The sequence below is a fragment of the Chelonia mydas genome, chromosome 11 (assembly GCF_015237465.2).
Source record: "Chelonia mydas isolate rCheMyd1 chromosome 11, rCheMyd1.pri.v2, whole genome shotgun sequence".
Lineage (NCBI taxonomy): Eukaryota > Metazoa > Chordata > Testudines > Cheloniidae > Chelonia > Chelonia mydas.
Genome location: NC_051251.2, coordinates 36,390,834 through 36,418,570, shown reverse-complemented (window position 1 = coordinate 36,418,570; position 27,737 = coordinate 36,390,834). Strand labels below are relative to the sequence as shown.

General features: G+C 43.1%; 1 protein-coding gene and 1 long non-coding RNA gene across 3 annotated transcripts in view; one reads left to right on the top strand and one right to left on the bottom strand.

The window, feature by feature from the left end:
* The window catches only part of LOC119567388, a 165,501-nt gene that overhangs the window by 115,876 nt on the left and 21,888 nt on the right, over window positions 1-27,737 (bottom strand). The window lies entirely within an intron of this gene.
* The window catches only part of LOC102936940 (sodium channel protein type 2 subunit alpha), a 229,300-nt gene that overhangs the window by 200,819 nt on the left and 744 nt on the right, over window positions 1-27,737 (top strand). The window lies entirely within an intron of this gene.

The window sequence follows — 27,737 nt, the reverse complement described above, 5'->3', positions numbered from 1 at the left end:
CTATATCTCTTGATATGTCAGTGCAGCTTTTTTGTTAGCACTTTTGCCTCTGGACCAGCAATTCATGGGCTTAGGTTCTACTTCAGCATGTGCTCTCATGCAATGCTGACACTGCAATGGTAAGAAGCTGCCAGACTCATTTGAGATTGCAAAAATACAGCTTTAGGAGGTCTATTAAAATGAGCTAGGGAATTACAAACATAACTTCTGTTTGTATTAATAGGAGTTAGCTACCTTGTGCATCAGTACAAGAATAGACCCCCCACCTTCTAAAATAACAGTACACAAGTACCTGCTGTCCTAGATTAGATATCAGCAAGGCAAAAATAATATAACGTACCGTTAAAAACTGCCTAGCAAAGATGCTGGTTTATTGGTTGTTGTGGGCCTAGAAAATTACTAAATTGCTGTCCCAAAACGCACTCAGAAAGGATTATCTAGCTTTCCAGTATATTAGGAGAAGCCTGCTGACATAGCTACAGTACAGAAATACCTAATGGCTGGCAAACCTCTGCATTATTAACATAATTTTCAGTGACGGGATGGTGCAAATGTGTTGATCTATTTCCTTAGACACAGCTAAGTTTTATCGCTGTGATCCAGTGTGCGGTCGTCTTTGCTTATTTCATATTTCCGTCTCTCTCCGCTATCAAGTGAGAGCTGTTGCAGCATGAAACACAGACCTATCATACTGCCTGCATAAGAAAACAGATCATACTGCAGTGTAACTCAAGAAAAGTACACTGCGGCACATTCTCCTCTCTCAGGAGAGAGGGGAAATCGCATGCAGGAGCACACATGATCTCTGCTGCAAGAACAATGTTGGATGAAAATAGTGAGACACACTTCAGAAACAATTTATAACAGCCAAAAAGGCAGCTGTGCCAAGCACACTCTACACTTACATTTTCTATTGTCTGTCATACAAACAATTGCCTTTCTACATAATTAATCTATATATCAAAATGTTTTATCTACCTAATTTAGTAAACATATAGATTTAGAATAGTTTGTCTTCTGACTGGCTTCGATTCACTTAAAAAAACCTGTATACTGTTTTCATTGTATTCTTATAAATCTGTCTGGTGGTTAAAAGGACACGTTGTAATGGAAAGAATGTTCTTTTGAGACTGTGAATGAAATATACATTTTCAATTTTTAAAAGTAGTGAAACATCTGTAATATGCACATCCATACGTGGCAAAGGAATTCCATGCCTTTTTTCTGTACTATTCTATAAAAATGTCATGCCTATAAGTACTATGGCAACCCCTGTCACATAGTACTCATTTGATTTCTGAGATACAGGAGCTCCTTACCCAGATCAATGTTTGTGGAGTGCTGTGCTGTAGCAGCACCTGCATTACTCTGTACACAAAAGTACACCACAGGTGTAATAAGTCCTACATGTCCATCTATAAACAATGGGCAGGCAATTAAAAGGGAAAATCGTGAGTGTGCTGTATCCTGGGTATGTAAAGAGTTAAAGTGCTCTCTTCCCACTATGGACACTCTTCATGAATTGTCCTATCACTGCCACTGTTTTTAACTTGTTTGCTGCAGAATGTGCCAAATTCTTTATAAAGGTGGAATGTGCCTGTTATACTGCTGAAATGTACCAGGTATGTTTAGGCAAAATGGATCTGTGGCACTGCAGAATGTGTGAGGCTGGGAATTGGCAGAAGGGAGGTGGATCATATGGAATAGATAAGTGGGGAGGCAATTGCAGGTGGCTGGGAGCACCATTTTAGAGTGGCGTGGATCCAAAATGAAAGCTTTTTGATAATGGAGTTGGGATCATTGTTTAAACTATTCATAGCACCTTCTTTGTTTGTATTTAAAATCTGGTATGTCCTGAACTACTTTCAGAATTCTGTTTCCTATTTTTTATCAAAACATTATCAAAACTACAAGGAAATATGAAGTGTGATCATTCATAAACTTCTCCTTGTTCAAAGGATAGTGGACAACAACAGTTTTGGGAAGGACAAATACTAAAGTGTTGGAATTTTTTTTCTGCTTGTGGTTTTGACTTTAATCCCCAGCGTGATAAGGCCAAATTCAGCAAAGTGCAAAAGGTAAAAACCAGAAACGGTGAAACGTAAGAGTATTACAATAATATAGGCGTTATCAATAAGTTGCTGTTAGTAACACCAGAACACCAAGTTGTTTCTAACCCTATGATTTTTTACTTACGTATGACTGCCTACTATCCTTAATTGCAAAGAATTTCTCCTCGGCAGGGCCGGCTCTAGGATTTTTGCCGCCCCAAGCAAACAAATGTTTGGCCACTCCCGGTTTTTTTTTTCCGTGCCCCCTGGCTTCGCCCCAACTCCGCCCCTTCCCCAAATCCCCGGTCCCGCCTCCTCCCCTGTGCGTGCAGCATTCTCCCCTCCCCCCCATTGCTTCCTACGGCTCCCTCCCCCGCAGCTCCCCGCCCTAGCTCACCTCCGCTCCGCCTGCTCCCCTGAACACACTGCCGCTCCACTTCTCCCCCCTCCCGCTCAGGTGGGGGAGCGGCGGCGCGTTCAGGGGAGCAGGCGGAGCGGAGGTGGAGGGGTAGAGGAACTGCTCCCCGCCACAGCTCACCTCTGCTCCACCGCCGCCGCTTCCCCCGGGCACGCCGCCGCTCGGCTTCTCCCCCCTCCCTGCCAGGCTTGCCCCGCGTGAAACACCTGTTTGGCGCGCGGCAAGCCTGGGAGGGAGGGGGGAGAAGCGGGGCGGTGGGGACACATTTCTAGGGGTGGCATGGCCGGCGCCGGAATGCCACCCCTAGAAATGTGCGGCCCCAACCACCTGCTTGTTTTGCTGTGCCTGGAGCCAGCCCTGCTCCTAGTTGCCGAGTCTTCTGCAGTTTAAAAAAAATTGTCCTATGACTTCTTGCAAAAATTTTATATTAGTTAATGGGGGGGTGGTGTTTCTTTAGAACTTTTTTATGGCTGTGTCATTTATTGTAAGAGAACGCTCCAGAGAGAGAATATGGCAATGAAGAGAATATAAAGCATGGTGGAAGCAGAAATGACAGACAGCATAATTGAGCTTTGTCTCCCAAATGATCATGCAGCAAAACAAAATACCTATTGAAATACTAAAGTCAAAGAGCACAGAAAGATTTCCCAGCACGTCTTTGAATACCAAATATTACATAATATAAATATTAGCACACTGTTAACATAACCCTTTTTTCATATAAATTTTAAATGGTGACAAGAATGAAAATTTGTGGCAGTTCTGGCTTTCCTGCCTTTGTTGTTGTTTAATAGGGAGTGGGGGAGGGAGGGAGAAAAGCAGAATTAGCAAGTAACTCTTACTTCCTTACATTCTTTCCTACTTTTTATTTTTTTCATAAATGGACAGTACTTCTCCTGGGGGTTCTCTCTCATCAGTGGTCTGTCAGAGGTTGGCCCACCTCCCCCACTTTCAAAGATGTACTCCATCTATAAGATTCCTCGGTACCTCTCCTCAGAGGCAGAGTTCTGTTTAAGCTGTTGTCAGTCTGCTGACCCATGGCTTCCTTCATGGAAGACTCAAGGAAGAGCCAGATATTAGCCATTATGTTGGGTTGCAGTGATCAGCTGCCAAAATCTTAACAACTGGTTCCCTATAAAAAGTTCTGATTTAAGGGATGTGCCCCAGTATGTATTTTTTGTACCAACAGGGTTACCATACGTCCGTATTTTTTTTTTGTACCAACAGGGTTACCATACGTCCATATTTTCCCGGGAGGAATTTTTAAAATTTAAAAATTCCTCCCGGACGGCGATTTAAGAACCAAAAAGCCTGACCTGTCCGGGAAAATACAGATGTATGTTAACCCTGCCTAAAGTTCTTTTTTAAAAAGATGGGCCTGAACTAGAAATGAGCTCCGTTTCACATGTGTGGGTCCCCGCCACTCCCTGGGGGTGTGCTAGGGTGACCAGATGTCCCGATTTTATAGGGACAGTCCTGATTTTTGGGTCTTTTTCTTATATAGGCTCCTATTACCCCCCACCCCCATCCTGATTTTTCACACTTGCTGCCTGATCACTCTAGGGTGTGCACATATGTGGGTCCCAGCTGCTCCCTGCCCCCCTCATTGAGGCAGGTGTGCAGGGTTACTGCCTTGGGAACTGAAGGGCATCAGTGGACATGGGGCCACCTGCAGACAGGGGCGTGGGGCAGGGGGTGCAGGGCTGGCTGCAGGCAGGGCAGGGGGTGCGGAGCTGGCTGGAGACAGGAGGGTGCGGGGTTGGCTGGAGGCAAGGGGGTGTGGGGCTGGCTGAAGACAGGGCAGGGGCTGACTGGAGGTAGGGGCTAGCTGCAGGCAGGGCAGGGGAGTGCAGGGCTGGCTGGCAGAGGGCAGGGCAGGGGCTGGTGCGGGCAGGGCAGGGGGTGCAGCAGAGGCTGGCTGCGGGCAGCGGGTGCGGGGGTGGCTGGAGACGGGCTGGCTGTGGGCAGGGCATGTGGCAGGGGCTGGCTGCGGGCAGGGCAGGGCATGTGGCAGGGGCTGGCTGCGGGCAGGGCAGGGCATGTGGCAGGGGCTGGCTGCGGGCAGGGCAGGGCATGTGGCAGGGGCTGGCTGCGGGCAGGGCAGGGGGTGCGGCAGGGGCTGGCTGCGGGCAGGGCAGAGGGTGCGGGGGTGGCTGGAAACGGGCTGGCTGCGGGCAGGGCAGGGGGTGCATGTGGCCGGGGTTGGCTGGATACAGGGCAGGGGCTGCGGCAGGGACTGGCTGCAGGCAGGGCAGGGGGTGGCTGGAAACGGGCTGGCTGCGGGCAGGGCAGGGGGTGCGTGTGGCAGGGGTTGGCTGGATACAGGGCAGGGGGTGCGGCAGGGGCTGGCTGCAGGCAGGGGTTGTAGGGGTGGCTGGAGACAGGCTGGCTGCGGGCAGGACAGGGGGTGCAGGGGTGGCTGGAGACGGGCTGGCTGCAGGCAGGGCGTGTGGCAGGGGCTGGTGCGGGCAGGGCAGGGAGTGGCTGGAGATGGGCTGGTGTGGGCAAGGCAGGGGGTGGCTGGAGATAGGGGCTGGGTGTGGGCAAGGCAGGGGGTGGCTGGAGATAGGGGCTGGCTGCGGGCAGGGCAGGGGGTGTGGCTGGAGACGGGCTGGTGCGGGCAGGGCAGGGAGTGGCTGGAGACGGGCTGGTGTGGGCAAGGCAGGGGGTGGCTGGAGATAGGGGCTGGCTGCAGGCAGGGGGTGCGGGGGTGGCTGGAGACAGGGGCTGGCTGCGGGCAGGGCAGGGGGTGCGTGCGGCAGGGGCTGGTTGCGGGCAGGGGGTGCAGGGGTGGCTGGAGACAGGGGCTGGTGCGGGCAGGAGGTGCCGGGGTGCAGCAGGGGCTGGCTGCAGACAGGGCAGGGGGTGGCTGGAGACAGGGGCTGGCTGCAGGCAGGGCATGCGGGGGTGGCTGGAGGCGAGGCAGGGCAGGGGGTGTGTGCGGCAGGAGCTGGCTGCAGGCAGGGGGTGCGGCAGGGGCTGGTTGCGGGCAGGGGGTACGGGGATGGCTGGAGACAGGGGCTGGCTGCGGGCAGGGTGGTGGGTACTCACGGGGAGAGCAGCAGGGAACCCACTAGGCAGCAGTGGGACACAGCCCAGGCCCAGCAGAGCAGCCGGAAACCCTCTAGGCAGCAGTGGGAGCCCCAGGGCCAGGGGAGCAGCAGCAACAACAGGGCTCGTGCCCAGGGCCAGGCGGTAGCACACGTGGCTCCCGCAGCGCAGCACCCCCGGCGGCCAGAGGAGGAATTACATCACTTCCCAGCCGGAGCCCATCAAAGCCTCAGTGCCCCCTGCAAGGAAGCAGGTTAACAACCGGTTCTAAAACTGCTTCAAAATTTTACAACCGGTTCACGCGAACCAGCACGAACCGGCGGCTCCAGCTCACCACTGGTTTTGTGTGCAGCATAGAAAAGAAACTATCCCTGTCCTGCAAGACTTATAGTCCAAATGCTTAATTTTATGTTTTAATTTTTACAAATTAAATAAACAAATAAAATAAACTCTAAATGATAAACTTCCTTCATATCCATGTAATCAACTTTAATTTAAAAAATGAAAGTCCACATGCTAATATTTAGAGCTGGTTGAAAAACTTTTCAGTTTAACTTTTTTCTGTAGAAAATGCCTTTTCAAACATTTCTACCAAAAAATTATGAAAAAGTTCCAGTGAAAAATTTGCAAATTAAAAATTATTTTTTTAAATTTGTTTTGTTTTAACAAGAAAAAGCACTTTCTCTCACTTTTTAATTTTTCCCCTTTTTGCAGGAAAAATTCTTTGCTTTTTAAAGTGTTGTTTTTTTTCACCAAAATGATTCTTTAATTTTAAAAAATGGAAAAATTTAATGAAATGGAAAGAAATGAAATTTAATTTGAAATTTTTCAAGAAATATACTTATGTTTTCTCAACAAGCTCTACCAATAATATTTTGGGCAACAGATTGATTTTCTTCAGTATAAATGTGGTACCTGTACGTCCAGAGTCTACAGTAGTATTCTGTTGACAATTAAGTCCGAGGATACTTTATATATACATCCAGAATGTGTATAACCTTTATTCATTACTATTAATTGTTTTGTTTTTAAGTTAAAATAAGTTCAGATTTCATGTTGCCACATCCATAAGATGGATTTTGTTGATTATACTCATTAGATTTGGGATAAGATTATTGCCAGCCATCAACATCATATTCAGTACTCTGTGTCAGAGATTTGGTCCCGTGGGTCATTTTCCAGAATGTATTACAAAAGATTAAATAATAAATCAATTGCCAACTTGGAATGTATTAAATGGTAGACCAGTGCCCAAAATCAGATGATGTAATGGCATCTCCATAAGAAGTGTATTGAGCGAGGTTGATTGATAATCACATTCCAAGCTAAATCTGAGTGAAAAAATATTTAATTCCAAAGAATAAAAGGGCGAAAAATTCACAAATCTTCATGAAAATGTTTCCCAGTTTCCAACAAGGTCTATTTGGAGCCTCTTAGGTATAGATCTGAATTAATTTTGGTCAGAGTTGAAAGACAATAGAAGTCTATGTAGCTGAAAGTTCTGCATCCCTTTGTGAATGTTGTAAACTGAGGCTCCAGAGGAGTGCTTTCTGCTAATGATTATACCAAAGAGGGATTTTAAGTTCTCAAGTCCCGGTTCTGTCTTGAGGGGGAAAAATTGTACAGGCAAGAAAAGAACACAGTTTGGTTAGACCACCTTCTCAATGTTTCCTCAGATCAGTTCTGCTCCAGTTGTGGAGTTTTCCCCTCAGTAATCTAGTCTAGAAAACGGCGAATTATAGTTATACATTGAAATCCTAACAAGGTAGATCAAATTTCATTCTGAGCTGTTCAAAGTTCAATAGTCTTGTGCTCTGGAAAAAGTCTCCAATGTTCAACAGTATTCTGGCATATTCTGCATATCTAGGAAGTCAGTGAATATTTTGGCACTGCTCTAAGGTATTTGATTGATATTCTTCCTTCTCCTGCTCCCGCAGTATTCCCAAAGTGTGTCCCTGACATAGGACGTTGACTGATTTCCTGAGGGGAATAAAATATCTTCACCACACATCAAGCTGGAAAATGTAAAAGGAGAGTAATATGACACTTCGTCACATGGGGCTGTTGTTCTGAATTTCTATAAAATGTAACCAGTTCTAAACATAGGGGTCTGATCTAAAAGCTATTGAAGTCAATGGGAACTTTTGCACTGATTGTAGTGGTTTTAGCTTAGGGTCATATTGAATTACAGCTTCCCAGTTACAGATTTTCCAACTGGAGAGACTAATATCTACTTTTGGTTTTCATCATTGGAGCCTGAATAAGATGATTCTTCGTATTTTACCATACTATATAAAGTTGCTGCATAATCTGTTTAGTTCTCTTTTTAAACCACATAGATAGAAGTACTAGGAGGGACTTGCAGAAAATACAACACTTGCGAAAGAGCATTGATTTTTTGTCAGGCTGTCTCTCCCAAACATAAATAATGGTAAACTGTGACATTATTGCAGGCCTTTGATGTAGGGAATATAAAAGGGTTTACAGATTTAGCATTATTAGTTTTTTGAAATTGCGTGAGATTTTTACTCCTAGATATCTAAATCCCTCAGGGGATTGTCAGCATGGAAAATAGTTAGAGAGACTCTCACTGGATGTGTCTAAGAGCAAAGTCTCTGACTTGGTCTATTTACCATTATGATAATATGGCACTGTATGCTTCTAAGACTTTGAGGCATTGGATAGAGGCTATTTAAATAAAGGAAAGGATGTGGAGAATTGTAGAACAGTTTGACCACTGTTTTAATAGATGTCCAAAGTTAAATGTCTCTAATAACTACAAAAAAGAAACCTTATCAAATATCCTCTGCATCTGAGGCTAGAAGTAGGCAACTTTCATTGGTTCATTTAATATGATGAATGACGTTTAGTGTTCGCAGAATATTATGATTTGTAGTTTTGTCTGGCATAAAGTCAGATAGTTGGGAATAACATTACTCTAAAGAAATAAATGGATATTGATAAATTCAGGGAGTGAATCTACGTGAAAAGAATATAAATAGGCCCCCTCAATTAGTTCATAGTCTATAGACTATCTAGAAAGCATAGACTACTCTCAGCTTGGGTCATCAAGGTTAGGTTGTGATAAAATTGTTACAGGAGCTGTTCCTGATGAACTAACATTGAAGCTAAGCATATTCCATATGAAATAATGAGGGGAAAAAAGAATTACTTAAATATCTTTCATTTAATTGCCATTTTATTACATACCAGCATTATATAACACAAAAGAGTGCCTTAAAGGTTATTTTGCATTAAGATTTTCTGCTCTTGAATTTACAAATTTCTGAGTTTCTTCTTTGGGATTATTAAACATCAAAGCTGTGTTCCTTTAAGGAGCGTATAAGAGGTCTATGTAGTTTCTTTACTGGCTTTAATGCAGTTGTCTACCACTGCAGCAATAACAGCTTTTCCTTATTTAAGTAAGAGCTCTTTTTCCATGGCAGCATGATAAAAGTGCTGTCCTTTAAAATTACATAGGTGAATAATTGTGGGTCAGAGTAAAAGCTGTCTCTTGCAGCCCTGTGTCCAATGGGCTGTATCTATTTTTAACTTAGTCCCTTTTCTCTCTAGACCCAGTAGTCTGTGGATTCATTTAAAACAAACAGTTAGTGGATGTGGGATTTCTGCTGCTTGGATCAACAGCTCCTGTATTCAAAATCTTCAGCTTTACTCTCTCAGAAAGTAGTGTTGCATTCCTAGGGTCTGCAGAAAGGTGTTCATTGCAGTTAGAGGTGATTCAAGTGGTGCTTTCTGAAAGTGTACTTTCCATGATAGTGGCCAAATTTAAAGATACCGTCTTGATTTTGATGGTAAGATCACTGAGTTTTGCAGACTGCATGGCTCTACCATCTTGACTGTCTTCCTGACCTGATTCTACTTTCATAATTCACAGTTTTGATATCAGACATATTGGACTTGTCTTAATGTTCCAAAAGGATTCCATAGAAGTCCTAGAAAGCTATTTATGGAGGGTAATTGATTGGGGAGCAAAACTTAGCATTTCTATTAGGCATTAAAAAAAGGATTCATTTGGGAGCTCAGAGAATCTCTGCTTGGCTGCTGTGATGCATCATGTGACCCTGGAGTGAGAGTTTGTGATAGCTCAATGAAAAACTACAGAAGGATTATATATAAACTTTTTCTACTCTAAACGTTAAAAAAAGAAAAAAATGGCTCAAATACAAAAAATTAAATGTCACTCCATTAACAAGTTACCTGATAATTTAGACTCACTTTTGCCACATAGATGGGACTTTTCAGAGAGAAAGGTGTTATGCCACATGAGTAAAGACTGTGGAAGTAGGCCCTAGTGCACAAAATCATTTTAAAACTTTGGGGCCCAATTTTGCCCATCCTAAGTGGGTGTAAAATGTTACGAAAACACAATTCTGTACTCACTCTAGTGAAAGCATTTTATTCCCATAGAAGCAGAAAAGGTAACTCAGTATGAAAGTGATTCAGAAGACTTTCAGAAGTGTTGTAAGATTATAGTATAGAAAATGTGTGGAAATATACAAACAGCAGAAAAACAATAATTAATAGTACCTATCATACAACTTTGAGAGGCCCTGATCCAGAGTACATTGACATCAGTGAGTCTTTTCATTGATTTCAGCAGGCTTTATACACCCAAAGTGTCCAGCTCACTAATGCTTTTAATTCACTGAGCTCCGCTTCCTGCATGTCAAACAATCCTGCTCCCATTGAAGCCAATGGTAAAACTCCAAAGCAGGGGCATCGTGTCAGAACGATTCTGGGGTGAAGCAGGGGTCAAAGTTGTGTCAGCATCCCCGCTTCCACCTCGTTGATGAGGTCATGGCTGGCCATGGGGTTAGTGGACTAGTCCCATCCCTGGGACAACAGAGGGGCAGGGAGATGGTGCCGGTGTTATCCCGGAGGGCAGGCAGGCACCAGAGGTAGGGGTGGGCCAAGGGGCCATTGTTCCACCACTTTTTAAATAGGCCCCTCCCGAGGAGCCCCTTCCCAGCTGGCTTGAAGGAGGGGGGTCCGGGACAAATTTGAGTGGTGCTGCAACCCACATTCCAAGCTGCAATGCCACTCACTGTCTCATGCTGAGTGGTCTCTCATCGATAGCCAGCCCAGAACGGGGATTGGGGCCTGGTTCACTCTGCGCTCAGCTCCAGGCAGCCTGCCACTGCTGCTTCCTGTCCAGCTGGTGGGGAGAGGAGAGCAGCACTGACAACGCAGTGACTGGGTGCCAACACCTGACCCACCCCATAATGGCCCGCAGGGGCCTGGGGGAGACACCACACTGCTAGCTGGCGAGGAGCTATGAAAAGTGGGGGGGGGGAAACTGTCCCCCCGCCCACTAGCAAATGTCGCCCCTGCTCCAAAGGGAGCAGGACTGGGTGCCAAGTCCGATAACAGTTTGGAAATATCAGATGAAGAGAGCTGTAACTAAGCTGTAAAGATTATTTAAATTTTCTAGTAGGCCTTTTCCATCTTCCGTGATTCTGATTCTAACCATATTCATGGGGATGGGGCTATTGAAATTTTGAGATGTATTTTTAACAAGTGATTTGAAAATTTATTGTAATGCCCGTCCTATTAGAAGCAGTCACTGCAGTTTTCCATTTTCAATATGTCTAAGGATCCAATTCTGCTCTTACTGGAATCAGACTTTTGTCATTGACTTCAATACAAGAAGAGTTTGGCCCTTGATGTATTAATTATGGGCTCACTAAAATAGAACACGACATCCTTCCTTTTCTTTCTCCTTCACCTGAGCAGTGAAAGCAAAAGAGCTGCCTTTTAAGTATCAATCAAGAAGACCAAGAATCAGTTTATTGCAGCAGATTTTATAGGCAGTGGCGCTAAATAGTAATTGGATCAACAGTAGCAATTACATTTCTCATGTGATAGCACCAGTGAATGAGATACAGGTAACCTCATTAGCCAATAGACGTCACTGCAATTAGAAAAATTGTTAAAGGATGAAGAAAGAAGATAGTCTTTTTAAAATTAAAAGTAGAATTATCTTAGGAACATGAAATCTTTTGGTAATAGGAGATAACCAATTATAAGGAATTTTCTATTTCCCATAAAAACGGCTGTTTTGTGAAGAGAAGATACTGTTTGATGAGATTTACAGTACCTTGTCTCCCATAGGGGTGACAGAATGCACTTTGGTAGCGGCTATAATGTGTGCCAAGGCTTATGCATGAAGAAGTATAATCAGGGCCAAGATCTAAAACCTTTGGGCTGAAACCAGGTAAATAGTCATACAGACGGCCAGATTCATACAGATGGCCACCTGCTTGCTTGTAGTGTACTTGCATTTGTAAGGTGAATAAGTGGGCCTCTAACCTTTTAATGTGGTCCTGTGTGATGCAGAGAATGGAAAGGAATGGTTTTATTCCTACTCCCATGAGACTTTTTCAGGGTTTGATTACTTTTTTGTTAATAGTCTTAGGAGTGTAGTTAAGGCAGCAAGTCAAGTAATTCAAGTTTCAAGCTTCATACACTTTAAAAATTGTGTTGTGGGAGCAGACTCCATTCTGAGATTACAGTCATGACTTTATTGATCCCTATTGCACTAACTTTTAAAAACAAAAATAAAAGTGGCCCTAACATAGAGTTATTTTATCTTCTATTGTATTATTGGGTCCAACTAGTGGCATTGCCCTATAAAGCCTGATGTGCCTTGAATCCTGGCTCACCTCAGGAACTGTCAGTCTTCTGTAGACACCCTGCTAGTGGAAATGCACTAGTTGAGGTGCTTGAAGTGGCAACCACAGGATCTAATTGTGAAGAAGCTGAAAGCAGGGCATTTTCAGAAAGGAGTTTTGACTGGGCCTATTAATACAGGGAGATAACAGAGGATGTTGCTCCCCAAATTCCTCTGAGCTGGGATTGTAAATTATGCATTTCCTACCTCTCCAAGAGGGAGCTCTGTGGCTGCTTCCTCCTGCGAGGAGCCAGCTGAAGACTCCACTCTGTGGCTGCCCACCTCTTCTCTGACTCTCTTCCTGCGGGGGTTGGGGGGGGGGAAGGGAAGAAGTGGAGACACCAAGGAGCAGCCACTTCCCACAGTCAGGATCCTCCAGGAGGGCTGTGGGACTGCTCAGGATCCTTGGAGGGAGCTGAACATCTGAGAGTGCTGTTTGGGCGGGGGGGGAGCAGGGAGAGAACCAGGAGGAGAGTGAACCCCAGAAATGGGAAAGGAAATTGTTGAGGAAGGGGAGAACTAGCCTGGGGCCTGCGAGGGAGACTCCCCATTTGGGAGGGAATGGAAGAGATGGGGAGAGGAAAGATAGTTGCAGATAGTGGGTTGGGGGGAGAGGGAGGGAGGAGGAGAAACCAGAGGAAGAAAGGATTCTGGTGGGTTGAAGGAGGAGGAAAGCAGGAGCTGCCTGGGAGATGAGCAGAGGAAGAGCAAGAAGAAACAGAAGTGGGGAGCAAAGGACCCAGGGCAGGAAGACCTCAGAAGGGAGACTACAGTGAGAGGAGAGGCAAAGAGGAGGGAATGGAATAGAATGGGACAGAGAGGTTTGGAGCTAGTGCAAGATAGGAAAGAACAGGGAGGGAGGGATTAGAAGCAGGAGGGTAGAACAGAAAAGTTAATCAGAGGGGAAAGAAAGGGATAAAAGACGTGAAGGAAAAGAGATAATGAAAAACAAGGCAGACAGTAAGTTAATCATATTGTTTTACAGAAAGTTAAATGGCAAAATATTTACAGCCATTTTTATAAGCAATAGGTTGTTTGATTTTAAATAGCATTAAGCATGAAAAAAGATGGGATGAAACCCTGGCCCCATTGTAATTAATGGAAGTTTTGCTATTGACTTCAGTGGGACCAGAGTTTCACCCAGCATTCTTTAGGATGACGGGCATGGAGGGGAGAATGGCAGCTCTGGTTGTGAATATGTGGACAGTGGATGGGGGCACCCAGAGTTTCTGTGAGTGGGAAGTGGGGATGTACTACTTTGTTTTTATGTTTTGAATCTGTGTGTTTGAATATATTTATATATAAACATGTTTATATATGGATCTGCTGGGAACATAAAGGGACTACAATAATAAATTACTCTAAAGAGTAATTTGATTACATGTAACAGATTATCATTAAGGGTTACTTATGTATACTATAATTTTGATGGATAAACTGATTACTTTTTACAGCAGAAAGTAATGTGGTTTACCTTGTGTTACTTTTCCAAATTACTACCCCTTCCTTTCCAACTCTTAACTCTTCACCTGCTTTCCCAGGCAGAAGAGGAGTTGAGTCAATCATCCTCCTCACAGACTTTATTTTCCAGGACCTCCCCACCAGGGTTGATAGTGACCCTGGATTGAATCTGGCCCTTCATGTTTAGATTAAATAATATGATCTGACCATACTCAAGTATAGATTATTAATAAAAAATTGACTGAATAAACTGTTGTGACATTGACAGCTCAACAGTACAAACCTGTTTATTGCCAATGAGATTGCAGATGGTCTTTTATCTGTCTCTATCTCTCTTTATATAGAGAGATATAAGAAAAATGCATGTGGCCTCTCACGGGGATGCAGCCAAAGCAACACTAGCAAGATAACTTCTTAGTTTAGCATTCTGGGGGAGAAGTTCCTGGAGGACAGCCAAAGAAACTGATGGAGAAGTTGGCTGCCTTCAGGTGCCAATATAGAGCAATGCTTTAGATAAAAATATCACTCTAACAGTATTGTGGTAAAAAGTAAAATTATCTCAGCCTATTTTATTACTCTGAGTGAAAATCTCATATAAATACCTTATCAAGCATTGCTACAAGGAGGGGGAGTGATGTACAGAGGATTTTAGGGCCTGAGCTTGCCACAAAAGTCCATCTTTTATTATACAGGTCCTGAAGCTGAGTGATCTGGACTTCTGCTTTGAGCAACTTGAATGGTAAACATTTAATGGGAGGAAAACGTCCTTTCCTTGTCTGCCTCCAGCCAGATGTAGGCTCAGCTAGGCATTTTATAGGGCTTTTAAAAAAAATTTCAGCTCATTTACCTGATATTTAAGTAAGGCACACTAGGCTATAATCTCCTAGGACAACTCTATCAATTCTGACTTTTATAAAATAGGTAAAGCAGTGGCTACCTGCAGTAGTTTATTTTAATGATAAATTACATATTTGCAGCCTATTTGCTTAATTTTTGAATTCCTTCAGAACTCTTGGTTTAATAATATCTGGTCCTGGTGACTTACTGCTGAGTCACAAATGAGGGTCAGCACTTCCAATAGCACTTCTGACACCTTAAATCTCTGAAACATCTTTATTACTATAAAGTGTAGCTCTGCGGTACATAGGTGCTGGAACTAGGGGTCCTGGGGGTGCTGCAGCACCCCCTAGAGAAAAGTGGTTTTCATCATATACAGAGTTTACACTTTGGTTCAATGGCTCTCAGCACCCTTCTATACAAATTGTTCCAGCACCCAGTGGTCGTCTGTTGTGAAAGCTGATGGAAGTACATCATTTAGCTTTTCTGCAATATCCTTGTCGTCTTTGATTTCTAGAGCAAGAACCAGATATCGGAGTCTAAAACAAAAAGTCTGTATTATGAGAAACACTCCCCCCCCCACCCACACACACAAAGATTTGTGTAGGAATTTATCAGTATTCAAAATCCAAAAAACACTATACCAAAATGAAAACTGAAATCTACCTGAAACCCAAAATGCTGTACAGTCCTAGATTTGTGCTCTGTTTCTTTTAGAGCCAATACACTCTGCTGGAAACTACATCATTCCAAAGGGGGAGAGAAAGTTTTCTCTTAACTAAAGCAGGTAACTTTTCATTTTTGGAAATCTGGGTTCAAATCATGTGGATTACCAGTGAACTTTGTTTGATGGATTCAATCCAGTTGTCCGTTGAAAAGCTGCTGTATCACCAAACCACAACCCTATACATCACAAGCAATAGTCTCTACACAGAAGAGACCCCAAGACAAAAGCAGTAGTAGGGAGTATGTGAAGAAGTTAAATTTTTACACTTATTTCTACTTTAGCAGTTGCATACATGTCACAAAAGCGGATTTTATCCCACTTTTGTGTTGGGTGTTCCTGACTGTGAACCGTAGCAAACTGCTAACTGACTGCCTGGCCTATGAAACTTGTATGTGTGCAGACCCTCATTTTCATGAGTGCTGATATTCACCAAAATTCTCAAAATATGGGGGGTGTCAAAAAAGTAAGAGTCAACTTGAAATTGAAAGAACAATATTTATGTAAAACTGATTTTCCTGAGAAAATCTTCAGTATAACTGAACATGGCAAGGAAAAAAGAATTGTAAAGAATGAAAAATAAAGAAGAAATTAGGAAATATGCATTTCTCTTTATGTCAAGTGAAATTGTTGTCATAAAATAAATTATACATATTTGACATAATGTTGGTGTGGTGCTAGGGTGTACTGGATTTCCTTGTGCTGGTTTTCAAAAGAAAAATTTTAAGTTGTATTTACACATCTTAAAAAATACAAGAAAACATCATCGAACTAGTTAGATACTCCAGAATAATAACTGCCTATGAATATCCAATATTTGAAAACATTATATCTGCATACTAAGTTTCAGAGCTGAAGAGGTGGTAAACAGCCGCAACACATAGGGTGGTCATTGTGTGTATAGCCTCATCTTCATGAAAAAAAATACTTAAACCTATTATAGCATCTCTGTCACTCTGGCTCCCAATGTCCTAGGACAGAAGAATAAGTCCTACAAGAAATCTCTAAGGCAAGTTTCAGAAATGTGTGGTATCAATGTCCTTGCCCAAAGGGGTATAATAAAGAACAAGAAGTTATCTTCCCACCCATCAGCCCATATTTGCCATTAAGTCCATGGTCCTAAATGCTGGTCCTAAATGAAGGGTAGCATACTATCTCACTTACGGGGAGTTTAATTCCAGAAATGCTATTTCCAGGTAAAACAAATTAAATAAGTTATTTAAGGGTGCTACAGTAAAGTAAGTAATATAACTATTAGAAGACTACAAACTAAATCATGAGCATTGGAAAGAATGGAAATGATTACTTCAAACATTCGTACTGGATACTCTTACCACCATCTTTTTGAGAGTAATATTCTTGAAGGGATGCAGAGGGAGAAGCTGTGTTTCAGGAAGCCAAGCCATAACACATGGAGATCTCTGAAGATCAGAACGAGGCTCCTGAATTAGATCCAGAACTCAGTGAGAGGCAAAGTAGCATGTAGAATACTAATGTGGTGTGGTTTTGTCCAGTTGTTTGTCTGAGGAAATGAGCCACTAAGCTTTAGATAAGTTGCCGCTTCTATGTGGTTTCTGCATTCTGTAGCAGACCAGCCTTGAAGTAATCACAGTGTGCATCATTGTGTCCAGCTCGTTACTGAGAGGAGCATATGAAAATATGTTGCCTGCTGGAGATGTAGATTGTGTTTCTGTCCACTGCAGCACCTGGACAGCTAGCCATAAAGTTCAATCGGATTTAGCACCACCTACTGAATAGTTTGCAGCCTGCAGTCTTCAGGTGCTTTTCAGCTTGAAATATACTTTTAACAAGCTGGATATCTCAGTAATACTCATATCTGAACTAGAACCACAATACTCCAGAGGAGAATGTAAAGACAGTGATTCCACTCCCATTACTGACTCTTCCCATGCTGCCCCATATTCCTGGAACCTCCTTTTTGACACAGTCTGTCATGGCTCCACTTTCTCCTCCTTTTCTCTTCAAAAGGCACCTCTCCAAGGACAACTCCTCAAGCATTCCCTATGCCCCATTGATTTAGTTGGAGATTGGTCCTGCTTTGAGCAGGGGGTTGGACTAGATGACCTCCTGGGGTCCCTTCCAACCCTGATATTCTATGATTCTATGATTGGAAGTTTATTTTTAAAAATAAAATGTTCAAATCATGACACTTTGATATGAGTGCTTGTATCCACTGCACAGTCACTGTCCTGTCCTCTCCCTTGCCTGTTATATATTTAGGCTGTACCCTGGTTACATTGCAGGCTTGTCTTTTATCAGTTTGAAAAATCTCCTCGCAGACTGTGGTTGCTACATAAATAATCATGAAATATCTAACACTGACATTGATTTTTAGGAAATGTTTTGAAGCAAGTTGCATTTTTAATGTTAATGCTTACTATGGTAATTTTATACAAATTTCCAAATAAAAATAATTTCAAGAGGCAGTCAAGATTGCACTGCAAGCAACAGGGAGCACAAGGGTAGAGAAGATGTCAGACAATATTTTGCTGAGCTGACAAATTTGTGGCCAGAAGAGGTAGGTGGCCACTAATTCTGGCAAGTCTTCCCCAGCACAGTTCTTAGGCTTCTAGTGAATCAAACCCAATATAATACATGAGAAATAAGTAATTTTGTTTTAATTATTTAAATTGTATTATTCAAGGACGGCAGAGAGTGAAACATTACAATAAAATAATTGGTGTGTTCTTGTTGACGAGACTGCTGAAATAGTACAGGTGTCACCGACCTAGCAATACACTACCATATTAGTAAGAGTGGAGAGGCTAGAGAACCAGGGTGATTAAACCCCCATAAGTATGCTATTTTTCTCTCTCTCTCTCAATCCCAAGAAGCATGCAGAATGAGGACCTCTGAAGAATACAGTTGTGGCAAGATGTGAGTATGTATCATGCCTGAGACTGTGTGTCTACCATAACTTTGACTTACATAGCAAAAACCATGTGGTTTTGTTTGGTTGTCTTTTTTTTTAAGGTTTTATTAAATAAAAATGCATGGTCTTTCTAGCCAATTTTTTACCAAGCAAGACTTCTCCATAATTTCATTGTGTAAAAAAAATAAAAAGCCCTCAGATGATGACTTTTCACATTTTGTGGCCATTTTAAGCCACCAACCTTAATCATGCCAGCTGTAAAGCATCTATCTGCTCTTATCAGGGATTTCACCAAGAGCCTCACTCATTCTCCTTCGACTGACTGTGTACGTATACATTCCCCTGGAGGTGTACATGCATCCAATGCATTCAAAGCAGAGACTTTTGCCAGCAGTACCAGCAGGCAGCACATGTGGCTACACTACGCATGTGTGCTGAGCCAAGGGTATAAAGGGACATGGCCACTGCATCCCTCTCAGTTCCTTTTTATCTCCTGTGGCAAGAGCTGGAGCTCTCTGGTGCTCTTCAGCTTTGGTTAGCCAGCCTTTAGAAATGAGCATTTCTCTCATTTGTATACAGTTGAAATTAGTTTTACTGTTAGTAGAGTATAGTTTAGTTAGGTAGGTAGTTCTCTGAGTCTGGGGGTTTAGTATGCAAAAGTCCCCAGAATTCAAACAGTGTGCCATGAGCAGGGCTGTGATACCTGTTAGTGATAGGCACAAAAGCTGCCTAATTTGCTTAGGCAAGGGACATGTGAGGGACAACCTTCCTATTTGTACCTCCTTTCCAATGAGGACGAAGAAGCAGAGGGATTTCTGCCGCAAGGTGTATCCCCTGGAAAAGGCAATGTGTTGCTCTTCAGAGCCTGACCCTGACCAGAAGAGAACAGACAAGGAGTACCCCTCCAGCTGTCCTGGCTTCTAACCCCACATCAGGTGAGAAACACTGCTCATCCTCTCCCACAGCCTCCTCGAAGTGTCCAAAACCACCTTTATCCTCTGAGACTGACAGACCCTCAAAGTCTCAGTCTTCTAAGAAATCTTCCGAAAAGTCCTCCAGTGCCAAGTTAAGGTCTGGTTGCAAACACTGGTACTCAATGGCAGTGATCTGAAGTGGCACTGTCCACTTTTGCTCCAGAAGGGCCATCGAGACCAGTGCCTTCACAGGCAGATCCCTAGCCCTGGCACTGTCGAGTCCAGTACCACAGACATTGGGAACAAACAGTTTCCTACAATTTTTATGCTGTTGATGCTGTAAGTGGCAGGACCTTGCAGTGGCAGGACCTTTTGTCTCCCTCTCTTCTGGACTCTCCTTTACTACATCACCTAGCTTCAATCACATTAGAACCGTCAAAGTCATATGCTGCCATGGCACCAGCAGTTCCACCTGCATTTTCCATGCAGCTTTCAACATCAGCTCTGCTGCTACTGTTGACATCAACCCACCTTTCCGCCTTCTAACTGCCTCACCTGCTTCCAGCAGCTCCGACGGATACATCGTCAATGTTGGTATCTTTAGGGCAGCACCTTGTATTGCTGGTGCCAAGACCTTCACTAGTGTCTACTGGAACTGCACCTCCATTTACTGAGGGGATCTATGAGACACGCTGGCACCCCCTTATTTACCACTGTCCTATAATTAGGATATGTTTTGTACAAAGTATGCCTTGTGAGGTATCATTCTAAAAGTCGATCTGCTAGACATTAATAACTCGTTGGATCGTATGTGCTATCGCCGTATGTGAAGTTATCAAATTTGGCTGTGTATGTGTTACTGAAACATGTTGTTAGGTTGAAAACACTCACAAGCAGCCTTTCAGGTACAACAGTAAAAAGGCTAAACAATGTTAACGGCTTATTGAGGAAATGTCACAAGCACAAGGATTACCCCAGGAACTGTGTACAATACAAACCTCTCAGAGATAGCATTACACAATGGGAACTGTTTGACCCAGGTCACAGCAAAAGAGCTTTCCAGCAAGTGGGAAGAAGATATAAAAGGAGAGATGAGCTCATGATGGTACCTCACTCTCCCTACAGCAACACACCCGGAAACACCTGAGAAACAAAGACTGAACTGGGAGAAGTGATGGTCCTAGGCTAACAGAATTTCTAGTCTGTGTGTGAAAACCTGGGAAACCCAAGCTGCAGAGGAAAGACAGCTTGTGCCTGAAGAATCTGCCAGCCTGTTTATCACTCAGGGTGAGAATCTGTTAATTCGTATCCTACCTATCTAGTATGTTAAGCTCAGTTTGCGTTTTTGTTTATTTACTAGGTAATCTGCTTTGATCTGTTTGCTATCACCTATAATCACCCAAAATCTATCTTTCTGTAGTTAATAATCTTATTTTATGTTTTAATCCAAACCAGTGTGCATTTGACTAAGGTGTTGGGGGGAAATCTCAGCTTGGTTACCACAAGTGTGCATGGTCCTCTTCACATTGAGGAAGAGGCAGATCAGGTATTAAACCCATACTGGCCAGATTTTGAGAGCAAAAGCCCAGGCTGGTGGGTCAGAGGGCTCAGTGGCACCTCAGTTCCAGGTGGCACCCTGGACAGAACCTGTCACAATCTGTATCTCCTCCTGTTCAGACTCTGACCATGATACACTTCTATCTCCTCCAAGATCTTTCAGGGCTCCGTACTGATCACACTCTAGGAACACCTGGACAATAGATCAAGAACAGTATTTTTACAAAGATACCCTGGTGCCCAACACTGTGGGCAGTACAAAAACTACCCTCTTTGGCCTTATTGGGCATCTTGGATTGCTTCAGGAGCATCTAGATCCCCATCAGAGACTCAATGTAGGAGGAGGTTGCCTTCTCCAATACCAGTGACTACTAGGGTAGATTGTCCTGCAGTCTCCTCTTCCTTTCTTGGAGCCCACAGAAGAGTTGTTCTCCAGCCTCTTCTCCAGATAAGGCCATCATTCCAGAGCTGGCATCAACTCCCCGTGTGGACTTAAACTATTTCAGAACTTCCTGTGGAGGGTCATATGTCTAGAGGTGCAGGCAGAACTTGTGTAAGACAAGATGAACAAAGTATTTGATGTCTTGCAAACTCGTGCTCTGGAAAGGATTGCCTTCCAATTAATTAAGCCCTGCTGGAACCTGCAAAGATGCATTGGAAGACATGGGTCTCCATTCCACCCATGGCCAAATGGGTGGACAGAAGTTACCATATCACCCAGCAGGAATTTGATTATTTATTTAGTCACCCCTTCCGAGACTCTCCAGTGGCCGCAGTGGCCAATGAGCGTTCAAGGCAGTCTCACCTTAAGGCTACCCTGAAAGATGAGGAGTATAAAACACTATACTTATACATCAGAAAGGCATATATCACTACGAATATTCAAATTATCAGGCATTGTTGTCCAAATATACCTTTATTAACGAAGTTTACAGATAAATTTCCCAAAGAATACAAGGAGCAGTTCTTGGAAGCAGTTACAATATGGCCAACATCACTTCATGTTCCATAGCTATAGCCCTCTTGATGAGATGTTCCTCTTGGTTGTAGGCCTCTGGCATCACAAGGTAGCTACAAAACACAATTCAAGACCTACCACTTGAAGGATCCAAACTGTTTTCTCAAAAAAATGATAATGCTATGAGCATGTTAGCGACTCCTGTGTGACTCTCCATTTACTAGGGATCTACACCCTTGTAACAGAGGAAACAGTTCAAGCCTCAAAAGCAAAACAAATAATTCTACTGAACAAGCAGCGGACCGGCTTTGAGAACCACTGGTCTAGAGCATGCCCTTCACCAGACCTACATCAGGCCTTATTGGCCCCATTTTTTCCATCTCCGTGGCTTTGTGCCTTGAGCAGCTGCCCTGTTCAACCCCCTTGACCCCCCCTGGTTATGGTCCTGCCTACACCTATTGGGACAGTTGGCCCCATGCAAGTATATGACTCAGCATGCAACACTTCACCTCAGATGTCTGCAGGCCTGACTTCAATCAATGTGTCTTCCATGCTGATTTGTGTCTCCAGATTAATGCTTCAGTCTCTGGATTGGTGTTTGGACTCTTCAACATATGCAGAGGAATTCCTGTCCTACCAGGGGTTGGGGGACCCAGCTGGGTCAATTTTAGGCTTAAGCGCTTTGGACACCTTGGGAGATTAGACATATGCTAGATTACCTGCTGCATCTGAAAGCTTCCGCTTTCTCTATCAGTTCAGTGAGACTTGAGGAAGAGCTCTGTGTAAGTTGAAAGCTTGTATCTCTCACCAACAGAAGTTGGTCCAATAAAACATATTACCTCACCCACCTTGTCTCTCTAGTTTAGTGACAGTCCATCTAACATCCATCTCTGCAGTACATGCACCGTAGAGGGGTTTTCTATCTTCTTGCATACCTTTTGTATCCAGATTTTTAAAGGGATTTATTCACATGTACCCTCCTGTATCTCATCCACTACCTTTATGGGGCCTGAATTTAATAGGTCTGTCTTGATGGGTTCCAACTTTTGACAAAAACATCTCTGATGCTGCTGTCAGTTAAAACAGTGGGGGAGGGGTTGTTAGCAATTACATCTGCAAGGAGAAAGGTGTTGTTCTTTGAGATGTGTTGTGCACATACACATTCCATGACCCTCCCGTCTTGTCCACTATTTTGGGCATTAGATCCCAGTAGTGTGAAAGAATGGATGGGGAGGTATCCCTTTATACTCTCGGCTTACTGCACGAGGACAACAGGGGTGCATGAACCCCCTACTGATACTGTTGGCATTGGGCACCTATACTCCTACAGTGGAATGTATATGTGCACAATACATCTCAAAGAACAACATTTAATGTACATGTAAATAAACCTTTTTCATCACATAAAAGCAACTAAATCCACTAGTACATGCATACACTAATGCTATGTGTCACTGAGTGAGAATAAGTGATTTGGGGTAGATTGTGCTCTACATGACTTGGCAATCATAAAGAAAGAAATATTAAGGGAGAGGATCGAATGGGGGCCTGTGGAATCATCTGTTTTTTTCCTGTTGCTGAACTCCTTTTTTTTCCTTTTCCTTTTCCTTTCTGTTTTCTTTTTCTTTTCTTTTTTAGTGAAGGAATAGTGTTGCCTATAAGTGACCTCTATCTTAAAATCCTGACTGAGAGCATGCCACATATACTACCTGTCACACATATACGCGGCCTGAAATCCCTTCTCCTCAAAAATCTCAGTTTAATGACTCAACTACAGAAATACAGATTTTTAGAAAGATATAAATCCACTTGACCTCAAAGGTATTCACATCTGATAGGGAGCATTTGTAAACCTGTTTCGTTGCATAACCTCTAAGTGTTTCCAATGTAAATATCCTCAAAAGTCAGGGGGAAAACAACTTTGAGTGTCTGAAAATAATTTAAGAACCTAATGCATAGCCTATATCTATATATTATCTATGCATCTTAATTTATTAAAGCCATAAAAATCCCTCTCCCAATCTTTAAAGGGTTAAGTCAAACCAGTAGTTTCCTGTGAGTGGATAGAGACACCCTGCATTATCTTTTGGCTCCCTGCCCAGTTTCCGAAGTGTGGCAAAGAATTAGATTGCAGGATTTAAAATTAGATCTCACCTGTCTCTCCACAAATGCTAGCAAAATGGAAACAGCTAGTTTTCCACGACTCATTCAGTAAATTATATCCAGGTTTGGCCATCAGAACAGGAGACAGAGTGGATTAGCTGTGCACCATGCCCAAGAAGCAGTGGTTTAAAACTTTGTATCAGGCAGCCAGAATACTCTACAGCAGCAGGTGGTACTGTACAGGGCAACAGCCTTTTGGGGTTCAAGCGCTCAGTAATACACTGATTTCTGCTGAAGCCTCTTAAAAGAATACTGAGAAACTCAATAAACTCCTGATTCCTCAGAGGACAGATGAACATACACCAGCAACATGAAGTCAAGCGGCCTAAGGAGACCAAGACGGGTGTGTTCCATATATATAGATATATATATATATGCGCCCAAGGAAGCTCTGTCTTACTGTAACAATAAACATTGGTAGTGCCATCAGATGTGTTGATAAGAACAGAAAAGTGCAGTGATTTGTTTTTAGGCAAATATAGAAATTGCTTGTGCCACATTTAGTGGGCAAAAAAACTTCAACAAAGCATTGTTAACTGGCATAATGTTACAGAAAGGTATGATGGGGAACATAACACCAGTTATTTTATTACTGTTTTTGTTAATTATTTCAGGTTAAATGTTAGAAATATGCAATTCTGTGCTAGGCATTCTAGACTATGCTTTGGATGGCTCTCTAGGGAAAAGCACAGGAGTGACTGTGTGCAACATTAATCATTTGAGGGATAGGGTATTTTTGTGGCAAAGGTGGGCTAGCACCTCAGACTGGCTGCTTATCACAGGTGTAGCCACCCTTATTGTTGATAAGGTTATTCTATTTCTATTTTAGTTGTATTTAATTACTCAGTCCCTTCTGGAACTGTCATCAATTAGTCTGGAGTTTTTTAGTCTTGCCGAAGGTGAACAATGGTTCAACTAGTTTGGAGTTCTAGGAGAGTAAAGAGATGTATTTATGTAAAAAAGCATATATTTTTGCAAGATTTTTCTGACCCAATCTAATCCTAAATAGCCAGAGGTTTGAAAGTTGAAATATGGTATGGACATAGTCCTTATGGAAGAGAAATATCTTTTAGTATTCCATGAAATCTCATTTTGATTTGACCAAATGATGGCTGAAAATAGAAGTTGTACATGCACAATAGATTTTGCAGTTTTTCTGTAGAAAGCCAAATGGCACGTGCATAGTGAAAGTATACTGAAGGGGCTAGGATTGGAAGCTGTGCACTTCATAAGCAAAGGACCCTGTGGAATGCTTGTTTCAGCTCCTGAAGACCTCAGAAAGTGTAAAGGGGTCACGGTGGTCTCCTGTACACTTTGAAAGATTTGCTGGGGAAACCCCTGCTCCAATGCACCTTAAGATCTTCGCACCTGGAAAAAGAACTATCTCACACCATTCTTTGAGAAATAGCATGTGATCGTGTTGTGAAGGATTTGGGTGATGCCTATACTATTTTAGGAATATTATTACTCCTGGGGCATTCTGCAACAAAAAAATTAAAAATTCTGTGCACAATATTTTAAAACTCTGCAAAATTCTGCAAATTGTATTTGTCAAAATAACACTACATAATCACACCAGTTTCAATCATTTTGGTAATTTATGTCAAAATGCCTGTCAGCAAGTATGTCTGTAACAATACAGACACACACAAAAATTCTCCCAGGAGTAGAGAGTTAAAGAAACCCCTATGACAACCCAGTGCCTGTTTCTCTGCCCCCTTCTCTCCCCCAGAGCGAAGCCATGGTGGAAGACACCCACAACCCTTCACCACCCCCAGCCAATACACCTGAAGCCCGCCCCCCCAAGCCCAGCCATGGGTTCCCACTACCCCAGAGACTCATCCCCTTACCCCCAGAGCCCAGACACCCACCCCCACCCCACCCCCTAGGGCCCAGGGATCCAGAGGAAGAAACAGCCTGATGCTGAATCCCAGACTTGCACTGAGTTTCCTGTGCACCACCCTCTCCTTCCCTCAGGGCATGCTGGGACCTGCAGCTGCCAGGAACCCTTTAGCTCCCTCCCTTTTCCCCCAGCAGTGTCTCCAATGTCAGAGCTGGGCTCTGCTGGGTCCAGCAGCCCCTAATGGCAGCCAGCAGCACTGCAGCCCATTTCTGTGGGGGAAAGGAAATGCTGTGCACACAGTGTTAATTTCTGCAAAATTCTGCATTGAGCAGTAGCACAGAAGTCCCCGGCAGGAGTACTATTATATATTCCAGCTACTTGTTTGTGGTGTTTGCTATAAGACTGCTAGGGGGTTAATTCAGGCATGAGAGGACCTGCACATAGACAGGAAAGCAGACAAATCTTTCCATTGCCCCCCATTTACTGATAATTAAAGGTCAATGCAGACAATCAACTTTTTGGAAATCTATCCCTGACCCCCTCTTCTGGGGTGCAAAAACCAGTTTCAATAGGTTCAAGAGAAACAAAGGATTTTGGGAGTGAATAAAGAGATGCACTGCATAGAGAGGTTAGGTAAGGAGGGAGGCAGAAGCTGCAGAGGTGCAGACTGTCCCCCCAGACTGAAATGTGGGGGATGTCTGAATAAGCAAGGCTTACTTAAGTTTTGGGTAAGACGGTTAAGCACGTTGACTGGTAGTTATGTTAAAAACCCTTTTCTTGTTATGCTTGGTTCCTTCTGCTGAGATTGAACAATACTTTGTTGTGAAAAGGCTGTGTTATGTCACTGTATTCAGGTACTGGTTACAAGTCCCAAAGGAAGTCTTGCAGGACATCTGCATCCAGCGGGGCCTGCTAAGTAATCGCAGTTGATAAACAGTGTGCTACACACTGATGACCCAATCTAGAGAGTGAGAGATTTGCAAAATTTTCCAAGAGAGATGAAGGCAAGAGGCCCATCACCTGGAGGTGTTACACTGAGAGGACTCCAGGGTGTAGTTAGCCGTAAACCATGACATATGTAATTAAAGATTGTATCATACTGTGTCTGTTCCAGAGGACAGACTTATGGTTGCATGTGGAATCTTATCAGTAATTGGGGCTGCTACTGACTGTGGAATGCTTAGTAATACAAAGGTAATGTTCTCTTAATATAGCTTTTAGTATGGAATCTTTTTTTAAAAAAGTTTGAGAGAAAAAAGGGTTTGTTGTTAATGCTGCTGCCTTGGAATCCTAGAAGGGGCTAATAGTTGCCTGCTTTCTGATTCTATTTTGCTTGCATTTGGACTGTTTAAAAAAAAATCTCTCACCCTTGTTAAAAAAGACTGATCTTAAACTGTGGGGACTTCGGAAGCGTCATGGTTTTGGTAACTGCAGAAGTTATCTTGTTGCTGCAGTTACCTTTGGTATCTACAAGCCTTGTTGCTCCCTTTTTTATTCTGTAGTAGCTAAAGCAAATTTGAGTTTTCTGTTTTGATTCTGATTGGAGTAAACCCAAGTATTCTATTTGGGATGAAATCCCATTGGCAAGTTCCTTTTTCCTGGCATTAAGGTTACCACCCATCAGAATCATCCTATTGCTGCCAATTCTGCTACAACCAGAATCAATAATAAAAGGTAAAGAACTCAGCTGAGTAAGGCGTCCCCTGCTTTCCCCACTATTTCTTACAAGCACACTCTAAGAGGAGGTTTTTTGAACGGAGAACTCTGAAAAGAGAATAAGTTGTCCTCTAAAATGGCCACTGACGCAGTCAGTTACAAAAGGACAAATGTACCTCAGTATCTCAGAAAACAATTTTTCATGTAAACTAGAAAACAAAGATGACAACTATTGGGCAAAAATTCACACAAATTACTTTAATTCAAAGGATAAAAATGTATAAGGGGACATAAAGCAAACTGATGTATCTATTATTGGTAAAATCATATAAACCAGGATGGTCACCTAATTGTTAGAGAAAATGACTGTGATCAGATTATACTATTTCAAATAAATCCAATCAAATTAATAAGTAGAGGAGCCAAATACAGGATGCTGGATGGCTCAGGTGATTTGATAAAAAGCTACAAAAAAGCTTTTCAGCTTGAGGCCACAGGTTCAACTCTTTCCCAAGATTTT